This window comes from Herpailurus yagouaroundi, unplaced genomic scaffold (assembly GCF_014898765.1).
Source record: "Herpailurus yagouaroundi ecotype Mexico unplaced genomic scaffold, PumYag 197, whole genome shotgun sequence".
NCBI classification, from domain to species: Eukaryota; Metazoa; Chordata; class Mammalia; order Carnivora; family Felidae; genus Herpailurus; species Herpailurus yagouaroundi.
In genome coordinates this window covers 13,234,720-13,246,262 of record NW_024412428.1, presented here as the reverse complement: position 1 = coordinate 13,246,262, position 11,543 = coordinate 13,234,720, and the positions used below count along the sequence as shown (strand labels likewise).

The window sequence follows — 11,543 nt, the reverse complement described above, 5'->3', positions numbered from 1 at the left end:
AGAGAGAGAGAGAGAGAGAGAGAGAGAGAGAGAGAGAGAGAGAGAGATTTCCAAGCAGGCTGTGTGCTGTTGGTGCAGAGCAAGATGTGGGGCTTGAACTCACAAACTGTGAGAACATGACCTGAGCTGAAATCAAGAGTGGGATGCTTAACTGACTTAGCTACCCAGGCATCCCAGTAATTTAAACTTTAAATCAGGCACAGGGGTTGACAAACTATGGCCCATGGGCCAAACCTGGCCTGCTGCCTGTTTTGTTTGGTTTTGTTTTGTTTTATAAAGTTTTATTAGGTAACAGGAATATTCATCTTTTAATGTATTAATTGTACCTACTTTTGTGTCATAACAACAGAATTGGCTAGTTGTGACAAAAGGCTTTATGGCCTGAAAAGCCTAAAATAATTATTACCTGGCCTTTACAGGAAAAAAAAAAAGTGCTGATCCCTGATCTTGCCAGGGCAGCAAGGCTTAAAGATTAACACTAGTATACTTTTCCTGAATCCAAGTAACTGGGAAAATGTTTTGAAAGTGGCACGCTTTGTCTTCTGGCATCAGTTCAGCCATTAGCTGACTCCGTGACCTTGTGTGAAACCCTTAGCTTCCCTGTTTCTATTTTCTCATATAGAAAATCAGGGAATTGGTCATGTGGCCTGCCTCACTTTGCTTCTTCTTAATTATAACCAGATAGTAAATCTTCAGTGAGCAAAAAATACTGCAATGTATTGTTCCCCCCCAAAATCCCCAAAAAACAAATAGCATAGTTGTAGAAAAATATAATTTTCCCCCATGGGCCTATCTCTTATTTTATTTATTTATTTATTTATTTATTTGTTTGTTTGTTTATTTTTAACGTTTATTTATTTTTGAGACAGAGAGAGACAGAGCATGAACGGGGGAGGGTCAGAGAGAGGGAGACACAGAATCCAAAGCAGGCTTCAGGCTCTGAGCTGTCAACACAGAGCCTAACGCAGGGCTCGAACTCACGGACCGCGAGATCATGACCTGAGCCGAAGTCGGCCGCTTAACCGACTGAGCCACCCAGGCGCCCCTCTATCTCTTATTTTAATAGAATAAAAGTTACATTTTTTTTTCCGAATTGAAATCTTGCTTACTCTGGAATTAAATGAGATCTAAAATCCTTTCTTTTCTTTTAATATTAGGGTTCTACAAAATCAAGTATGAAGTGGGGGTAATTGTATGAGATGCACTCTTAGACAGAAGTCAGCTTCTGTGACAGAATTTTAGTAAGCCAACTTCTTATCCATTTTGGCCACTGTGGGAGTCAGAATCTTTAGATGGTGTCAGAGAGGCCATCTGGGTCTGCTATCCATAATAATTCGAAGAGCTTAACTCAGGGTTTGATGAAGGAACAGACGAATGTATTAAATAAAGCTACAACTCCACCGGGAGTGGCAGATGGAAAAGATGTCCTCAATGTTTTGTAGAGCTGCTGCTCAAGAAGTAGAGTCTCTTTTCCTAATCCTTGAATCTTGCTTTGATCAGTAGAATGTGGGTAAAGTGGTTTGCAAAGTCTGCATCTTAGGCCTCAAAAGCCTTGCAGCTTTGGGTTTTGCTGTCTTAGAATATTTCCAAAGACCACCGTGCAAGGAAACTGGTCCAGTATACTGGAGGATGAGAGGCCACATGGAGGAGAACCAAGGTTGCCCAGGGTCCTAGCGCCATGAGAGTGTGGCTGAGGAAAAAGTTGTGGTCCAATGTGGATCACTCTTTGTGTGCTCCACATTTCTCTAGTCCCGTACCAGTTGCCCAAAAATCTCTGCTTCAGGCTTTATTTTATATAAATGATAGAAAGGTTTTTACTATTCCCTTTTGCATGAGCCCAAATTATAGTCTTTAATTACAGAATGTTTATCAATTGATTTCTATGGGAATCTTTGCTCTCATCCCATGGCTGTGTGAAATGCCAGCTATATGCTTTGGTTCAGATGTGGCTTGCTGCAGTTCTCTGCATCTCTAACATGACCACATGGTCCTCTGTCCCCTTTGCAAGATCAGCACACCCTTCACTGTTGTGATGGGAAGGGTGTTCATACCCTTGGAGGGGAGAATAATTTCCTGCTTATTGTCTACGCTGGAAAAAACATCTCCTATTGGGCTAAGAATGTCACATAGATTTCATTTTGTCTACTAACAGTATCAGGAAACATTGCCAGCCCACATCTAGGCTTACTATAACTGATAGGCAATGTCCTTCCTGGAAAGGAAAAGCACCCTGTATGTACCAAGTATTTCCTACCATTAACCATGATGCTACTTTCTGTAGAAACAATTACACAGTTCTTTTCTTCTAGTAGTAGCACTAGGGAATTCCTATTTAATCACTTTGTACCTAGTAGGCATCGTTTACAAAGTTATATTAGCCAGCCTAGATAGAATGTAATGAAATTCACTAATAACTGACATCATAGAGATGGTAATCTGATAAAAAGTGCAGAGGTTATTATTTTGGTCATTCTTATTTATGCAATTTCTTTAATAATCCTGTATAATAGTTGCTTAGTTATCTAGTCCATGGCAATATTTTTATAATCACAAATAATTTAAATCTATAAAATAAAGCTACAACAGTAAAATTGCAAAAGGCTGCAAGAGTTGAATCGTGAAGTGATATACTGCAGGGTTTGGCAAACTATGGCCAGTAGCCAGCGAGCCAAATCCATCCTGCCACGTGTTTCTGTAAATAAAGTTTTACTGGGATGCAGCCAGGTCCATATGTCTCCTCTGGTCTATGGCTGGTTATGCACTAGAGTGCCAGGATCCAGTCGTGGAGGTGGAGACCAGCAGAGTTAAGTAGTCGTGGTAGAGACCTTACAGCCTGCAAAACCTGAGACATTTACTATCTGACCTATTACATAAAAAGTTTTCCAACCCCTGGTGAGTTGAAACAGTTGAGAATCTAACAGTTATTGACCACTTTCATATACAGGGAACAGTGGTGGACAAAGCGCTTTGAAGGGCTCTTTTCTATCCTAAAAAAAAAAAAAAAAAAAAGACTGTAGCAGAAGCAGTGTTTTTTAATTCTGTCTGAACATTAAACTCAGCTGGGTAGAGTTGTTAAAATTACTAATACCAGGACATAACCTGTGTGGGACATGGGTATTGTATGTTTTTGAAAGCTGCCTAGCTGAATCTATTGTGCAGCAATGTTACAAAGCATTGATCAAGGTTCTTATTTTACACTTCAGCTCCTGTTCTTCTAGGGGTTAGATAGTGTAGCTATCCAGTTTGGTTTTTAGTGACTCAAACGTGGTAAAAAGTAAATCTGAAATAGCTTAACAAAATAAAAAATAAAAATTTCAAGGAATGTTGGGTGTTAATTCAGACTGGGTGAACCTCTAAAAGTTCTAAGCCAAAAGAATTTTTACTGGCCTAAGATCCTGGTTTGCAAGGTATCATCCTGCCACAAATATCCAGATTTAAAATATATTGGCAGGCTTACAAAAAAGTCACTGAAGTCTTTTTGTGTGTGTGTGTGTGTGTGTGCCTTACTTTCTTACCACTCTCAAACCATCTACTTCAGAAAATAGAACTTCAGATAGCTATATTCTGTTCTGCTGTAAGAATTTTTTAATAAAGATTTTAGTTAAGTTGATTTATTTATTTTGAGAGAGAGAGAGTGGGGGAGGGGCAGAGGGAGAGGGAGAGAGAGAATCCCAAGCAGGTTTCTCACTGTCAGCACAGAGTCCGGCACAGGGCTTGACTTTACAAACCGTGAGATCATGACCTGAGCCAAAATCAAGAGTCAGATGCTCAATCGACTGAGCCACCCAGGTGCCCTTTGTTCTAAGAATGTTTTTTTAACATTGGAATACTTAGAAAGTTTGGGGGAAATTGGGTAAAATACAAGAAGAGTAATTCTGGCTAGCTAAGACGACTTTTGCTAGTTCAACTCGTGGCACATTATAGTGGCTATTCCAGAAATAGTGACTCAGGAAGCTCTGTCACAGCTCTGGTTTTAAGTATGATGAGGGTGTATAGTCTTATTGTCCTGTCTAGTGCATCCCTGATTTTTTATGGGTTTAAATAATAATGTGAGTAAGTCACATACCAAGAGTTTCCACAGATATCTGAAAGTAAGACTTGTGTGAATATTTGGAATATATAGGCAGTAGCTATTTATAGATGAAGAAACTCACACGTTAGGATGTTTATCCAAAATATATATCTCGAGAACTTCCTAGACAGGTTAGTGCACCAGTAGTAAAAATTATACATTTATAATTTAGTATCTTACCAACCCAACAGCTCGTTTGAGCATATGCAAAGATGACAATTTCCATCCATTTTGCCAAAAATCACACTTTCATCAGTCTGCAAAATATGTCTTGGCCCCACCCACCCTTTTTGGTGCCAATTCTTCTTTGTTACTATCTTCTCAAAGCCTGAAATTTCCTCTCCCAGAAAACTAGGACAAACATGGAAATCTCTCCAGGAGAGATACTCTTACAGATCCTTAAAAAACTGCAATTCAGAGAGAATGTAAGGATGAGAAGACTCCACTGTATTTTTTAAAAATTATTCTTGTATTCTCTTTATACTCTTCTCTCCTTTCCTATAGAATTGGCATTGCCACCACCATAAAAGCCATTCTGACCCTCACGGCCCACGAATTTCTGTTTTTACTGAGACTAGGTTTTCTTTAAATGACACATAATACTTTTTCCCTTTGCTGAAGACTTCAAAGCCCTGGGTCTGCTTCCCTGAATTGTCCCTATCTTGGAGCAGGACCCCAGACTACCAGAAGCAATATTCCCCACAGTGAGATAGATATGTATTTTCTGACACACTCTAATTCCCACTTTTAAAGAGAAAGTACTAAGAAGCAACACAATGCAAATAAGTATGGTATTATACACAGGAAAGAAACGAATATTTATTTAGTATCTAATCTACACAAGGCACTGGTAAGCACTTCACATGGGTTATTTCATAAGAAACCATCATGTAGGTATTATTTGCATTTTTACTGATGAGTAGATGAATTTCTAAAGGTTACGCAGCTAGCAAACAATCTGCTTTTTATAGTCGTATATGGCTAACAAGTGATCAATTAACATGAAGTATAAATCAGTGGATTCTTAATTAATGAGCTCATTAAATTTGGAAGTCACTTTTTGTTTTCACATATGTGCCTCAGAACGTATCATTGGCTTTTACGGATGGGCAATTTCCACCTCAATATGAGGAATATAGGTGACTTTCCAAAAATACCTATGCACACCGAGCAGCTTCCGACTACTTCCGAAGAGTAAGTTAGGTCTCTTTATGCTGTCAATCCTCTGAACCTCAGCCCTTTTTCTTTAGTTGAAGGGTGCAACTTTGAAAATTACTGCAGTTTGATGTCTTACAACTTTTTGCAGTTCTCTGCAAGTTCAGACATTTTCTGAGGTGAACCGAGAGTACAAATGTAGCTAAGTGTTAATTAAAAAGAACATCTTGAGTGTAAACATTAAAAATTGATCACCTTCTGTGAGCAATTTAATTTATGACCATTAACATATTCTAAGCTGATGTCTTGAATTTTACTAGAACGTCTCTTGCCGCATAATGAAGGGGAAGAAGGAAGAACCCTTAACATGAATACATTGAAGTGTCTCTTTTCTCAGTCACCAGGGGTGTGCCAATTCTAAGGCCAGAGAGGCAGCTCCTCCAGCATGACTCCAACAGCAGCAGCTGCCAACAGCAGCCACAGCCCCGGGAGCCCTGGCCCCCCACAGGCGGGTTCATGCTGTCAGTCCTGCACCACAGTAATCATTTCTGGCAAAGCGGGAGATCTGCGGAGTGACTCTGGCAGCTTTCCTCTCCTTTTGGGTTATACTAAATCATTAATGAATGTATTTATTTCTTGAATTTTTAGCTTGTTCAGTAAGGTGCAGCAGAGTGTGCATATGAGAGAATGGAGAAAAGAATAAATTACATTGCATTGCCGTAGTCAGCCAGCTATCTCCATGAGCCTAATTAAGGGGATAATCTCACCCCCCAACCCCCTTAGTTCCAGGGTCTGTTTTCAATGTCTTCTTGAGCCTGATATACATTTTGAAAATGCCACTAAATAGAATTATATGGTCTAAAATGTGAAGCCGGTGAAATTTCTTGTGGGTTTCTCTTTAGGTCCTTCTAATACTCACTCCTCGGAGCCCATTCCTCCTCACAGAGGTCTAGTGTCACAGAACTTTCCTGAGGCTCCCTGGCTGCCCCAAAGCTCCTGAACTTTCTTCCTGTCTCTTCTACTTTTCTATCGAAACTCATTGATTCTCTGTTCCATTCCTTTAGTGTTCCATGCTAATAGGATATCTGATTTGTTAATCCGTGACCAGATTAGCAGTTGTTATCAGTTGACAGTGATAACGCAAGGAGGTACAAAAGTGCCTGCTCTCAGCAAGATTAAGTGATTTCAATTTTGAGAGATGGGGAATCTTCAATATCATATTGCATAGACAGTTACTTTGCACACAGAATTGAGTCTACTGTCTCGGTATATTATTTCACGCTTAATCTTTGTGTGAGATAGAAGTTCAGAAAAATCCTTAAATAGATTTATAAGAACCAAAAAAATAGGGTTTCTGAATGGCCTTGGAAAAAAAATTCTAGAATTGTTTCTTTCGCTTCCTATACTAATATTTTAATGAAGAAATTCTGGTTCATGAACACAAATGTTAAGACTTGATAAATGATACCAGTCCACCTTCCAGGCAACAAATGGTAATACTTATACTTTAATTTTTTTTAATGTTTATTTATTTTTGAGAGAGACAGAGACAGAACATGAGTGGGTTGTGGCAGAGAGAGAGGAAGGCACAGAATCCAAAGCAGGCTCCAGGCTCCGAGCTGTCAGCACAGAGCCTGACGTGGGGGTCGAACTCACGAGCTGTGAGATCATGACCTGAGCCAAAGTCGGACGCTCAACCGACTGAGCCACCCAGGCGCCCTGGCAATACTTCTACTTTAAAATAAAGCTTTAGTTAATAGCTCATTGAGGTAAAAATGTATTGAGTGGTGATGGCCTCTGGCTTATTTTAGCAGGTGACTTAGTGGAGGGCTGGCAGGTACAAAACTGTTGGTATCATTCCTCAAAGATGGACACAAAAAAACAAGACTGTATCCCAAATGGAATTCTGAGTGACCAAAAATATAATGGAGTTTAAAAGAGATAGGTTAGTTTTATTAGGTTGTCAAGAAAATAAAGAAAATGAAGTGTGGTGAATGTTAACATAAATTTAATCATCAGTGAAATATTAAAATAAATAGTATTTTAAATGTTCCAATCCAAATTTATTATTTCTTTGGTATATTTTAGGGTATGGAGCACAAAATTATTTCTGTCCCCTGTATCCTATAGCTTTCAGGACCAATCTCATAGAAGTACAGGATATTTTTAATTTAAGAAGTACATAGCTGCAGTTTTCTGTGTTTTATTTTTTGCTGAGGACTCTGGTATATTTAAGAGAAGAAAGAATCTGGATAGAAATGGTATTTCTATCATTTGATGGATACCTATGTGTGTTGTTGCTGTAACTATTTCCAGATATTTTTGCCAAATTTCAAAAAATATGCATTTATCCACTGCATAAAAAAAAAAGAAAAATTTGGCATGATTTAAGGTTCTTGAAAAATCTGATTATGGTATTAACTTATCAAAAATTTGCATGTTAAAATTAAACTCTAGCTGAGCAATAAAATTTATGCTGTGATTCTGATTCTTCAAGAAAGATAATTAAATTCTTAATTTTCCTGTGAGCATTTTCCATTTGGTAACTTAAGGGACTAGGGCTGGAGCTGGAGGCTGATGACAGTGGCACTTCCATGGGGGACAGGACTCAGAGGGAGCAGGAATCAGACTAGAGGAATGTGGAGTGGTGCCAGAGTGACATTCCAGATACCAAACCAGCCACTTTGTAGCTAATCAGCCTTGGAACACCACTACAAAATGGGGTTAATAATACCCGCTTCACAGAAATAGCAGGAGGGCCAGAGGAAACCATGTGAGGAACTGTCACATAAAGTATTATACAAATGAGTTATTACAACCTGGGGAACAGAAGGGGAAGATAGGACAGGGACAAGTCAATTTTGTCCTCCCCATCCCCAAACCCACTAAACTATCTTGGTCACGGATGATGTGTGCATGGAACAGAAATTTATTCAGAATATATGTATTAATGAGGATGCTTTTAGTTATGATGGAAAGCAACGCATTTAATTTTAGAAACAAACGAATTTATTGGCCCATGTAACTAGAAAGACTTAGAGACTCTTAAAAAGATGTCATCAGGGGGCGCCTGGGTGGCGCAGTCGGTTAAGCGTCCGACTTCAGCCAGGTCACGATCTCGCGGTCCGTGAGTTCGAGCCCCGCGTCAGGCTCTGGGCTGATGGCACAGAGCCTGGAGCCTGTTTCCGATTCTGTGTCTCCCTCTCTCTCTGCCCCTCCCCCGTTCATGCTCTGTCTCTCTCTGTCCCAAAAATAAATAAAAAACGTTGAAAAAAAATTTAAAAAAAAAAAAAAGATGTCATCAGGAATCTTTGTCTCTTTCAGAGCCTCTTGGCTCTGCTATCCTCTGTGGTGTCTTCATGCTCAGGCGAGCCCTTTCCAAGTGTGGCAAGAATGGTCCCAGCAGCTCCCACCTTATCAGGATTTTTGTGCCTGAGATCCCAAGACAGAGACCCTCTCAATTCTATCAGTCCCCACAAAATGATTCTGTATCACCTGGAGAAGAAAGGACAGTTCCTAAAATGACAGCATTTGAAAGATTATGGGGGGAACAAAATGTATCAGATATTTAGTATGCTGGTTCAAATGAAAATAGATCATATTCTTGAAGAGATAAAGAGGAATCTCACAGATATCAAAAGGCACGAAATAAGATACAACTGGGCCACAAAAGGACTGGATCTGGAAAGTCTGACCTAGGGCTAGATCAGGTTGGGTTCCCCAGTTTTATGTTCCCATAGCATCCTGAACTTTGCCTATCATAACATTTGTGAAACTTCATCATAATCACTTTCTATCAGTCCTTTCTGGAGGACTTCAAGCCCCATGAAAGCATAGACTTTTATTGTCTCATTTGCTGTTGAATCCTCCACATCTATGGTAACAGAGATCCTAGTAGGTTCAGCAAATATTTGAATGGATAGATAGATAAATGAGGCTGCTCTCTCCATCTCTATGGTACTAAATAATCTGTCATCCCTGCACGCTTGCTCCATTTATCTGCTTCTTTGTGTTATGCATGGGCACTTCTGTTCTCTCAAGGTATGTTTGTCATTGGCTTCGTCCTGCTATAGCAATGGCTTGGCCATGATTTTGTATGTTCTTTGGCCCCACAGTCTCTCAGATTCCCAAGTTCAAATTTAAGAAAGAGAATAAAATTAGACAGATTTGGGTCCATTGTCCATGACTTATCTAAGCAACTTCAGATGGCGGTGGAGATGGGTTGTCACAGGCTATATAGGGTTGTGTAAACCTGTGTCTTCAGTAATAGCTCTAGTTCTAAGTATATTCATCCCTCAACACTCAAGTGATTTACAGAGGAAAAATGATATAATAAATTTGTCTCAAGTCAGACTTAAGTAAGTATGATGCATCCCAGTCCTTACAAGTCCTCCTATTGTCTTATACACCATAAGTGCCTACAACTTGAATATTATCTAAGTCTACTGTAGGTAGTATCTAGATCTTTCTTGTATCATAACTATGATACCTCCTGTCATCTATTCATATACTCACTCAATAAATAGTCCCTGCAATAGACTCTAGACTCCAATCTCGAGAAGTAGAGGAAGATACATATGAAGTAAATGATGTTGACCGTATCCTTGAGATCATTCAGTCAGTATTGGTTGAGCTTCGAGCCCCTAGTACATGTTAGAAGCTATGCCAGAAGCTGGGAGTGAAAAAGGTAGACAGTCCCTGTTTGTACAAGCATACATTAGTGGGAAAGATAAATAATTTAATTATTATAACATGTCAGGAGATCTGTGATTTAGGGAGAAGACGTTAAGGAGGCAAATAAGAGGGGGATGTAACCTCAACTTGGGGACTAGGGAAGCTTTCCTGAGAAAGTAGCCTGACTGTGGGCATGGAACGAGAGAATTGGAGGGAAGTGTATTCCAAGCAGGGAATATCATGTGCAGAGGCTAGAGTATATACACATATATATACACACACCAGGGTTTTCGGAGAGTCATTTTCATTTTAAGATATGATATCATTTCTTAATGATACATTTCTATTATATGTAGTTTCACCATGCTTTCCTCATTTGACTATATATATTGGGCATCCCTCCAATCAATTAGTGAAGATCTAAGTCATTCTTTCAATGGTTTGCACAGTATTCTGTATTGTAGATGCACTGCAAGTTGTTCAGCTATTCCTGAATGGTTGGATCTTTCTTTGTTCCCATCTTTGCCACTAAAACAGTGTTACATAAACATCAATTCTTACATATGCTGGAAATTTTTGTTTTCTAGGATTGCTGCTGCTGGACCTAACACATGTGTATTTTAAATTTTAATAGACATACCAGTTGTTTTCCCCAAATAGTATAACAATTCGTATTTTTACCAATTTGTTTGAAGGTAACTTTTTATGGGATCCCTAACAACAGCAGATATCATCATCCTTTTAAATTATTGTTAATTACGTGATTGTTAGTTAAGTTATATTTCCCTGACTTCTATGGAGGTTAAACCTCCTTTCATGTGCATACTAATGATTTAATTTGCCTTTCTGTGAATTGTCTATTCTTATTGCTTCCCTTTTCTGTTTTTACAAATTTCTGTGAGATCTTTGTTAAATGAAGATATTAATCTGTTATATATGTGTAGGATTTCCCCAAGACACAGCACCAATAGGATGAAGAGATAGATAGATAGATAGATAGATAGATAGATAGATAGATAGATAGGGACAAGATCAGATTTCTTACAGGAATCGACTCACATGTTATGGAGGCTGAGAAGTCCCACTGCAGGAAAGCCAGTGGTGTAATGGAGTTTGAGCCGAAAGGCTAGGAGGTCCAATGTCTAAAGGCAGTAAAAGATGAACATGCCAGGTCAAGAACAAAGGGTTCACCCTTCCTCTGACTTTTTGTTTTATTCTCACCCTCAAGTATTGGCTCATGTCCACCCACATTGGTGAGGGCAGATCTTCGGTTAGTCTACTGGATTCAAATGCTAATCTCTTCTGGAAACATCCTCACAGACACATCCAGAAATAATGGTTTACTAGCTATCTGGGCATTGGTCAAGTTGACACAAAGAAGTCACCATCACACTTAGTTAAATATATCTGTCTTTACTTTCAGAGCTTTGGAGCGTTAGGCTTTCTACTTGGTTTAAAGTCTTCCCAACCCTGAATTTTCCTTTTTATAAAAGAGTAATTATATTATTTTTACATGTAAGTTTTTTATCCAATTTAGAATTCTGCTTCAGGATTGTATGAGATAGGGGTCTTACTTTATTTCTTTCAGATGGCTAATAAATGTGACATTATTCATTGTTTAAGCTATACCTTTTTCACAGAA

The 11,543-nt window shown here is 38.9% G+C and overlaps 1 long non-coding RNA gene across 4 annotated transcripts in view; it reads left to right on the top strand.

Moving 5' to 3' along the window:
* LOC121012852 (uncharacterized) overlaps positions 1-11,543 on the top strand; it is a 91,980-nt gene that overhangs the window by 51,972 nt on the left and 28,465 nt on the right. The window lies entirely within an intron of this gene.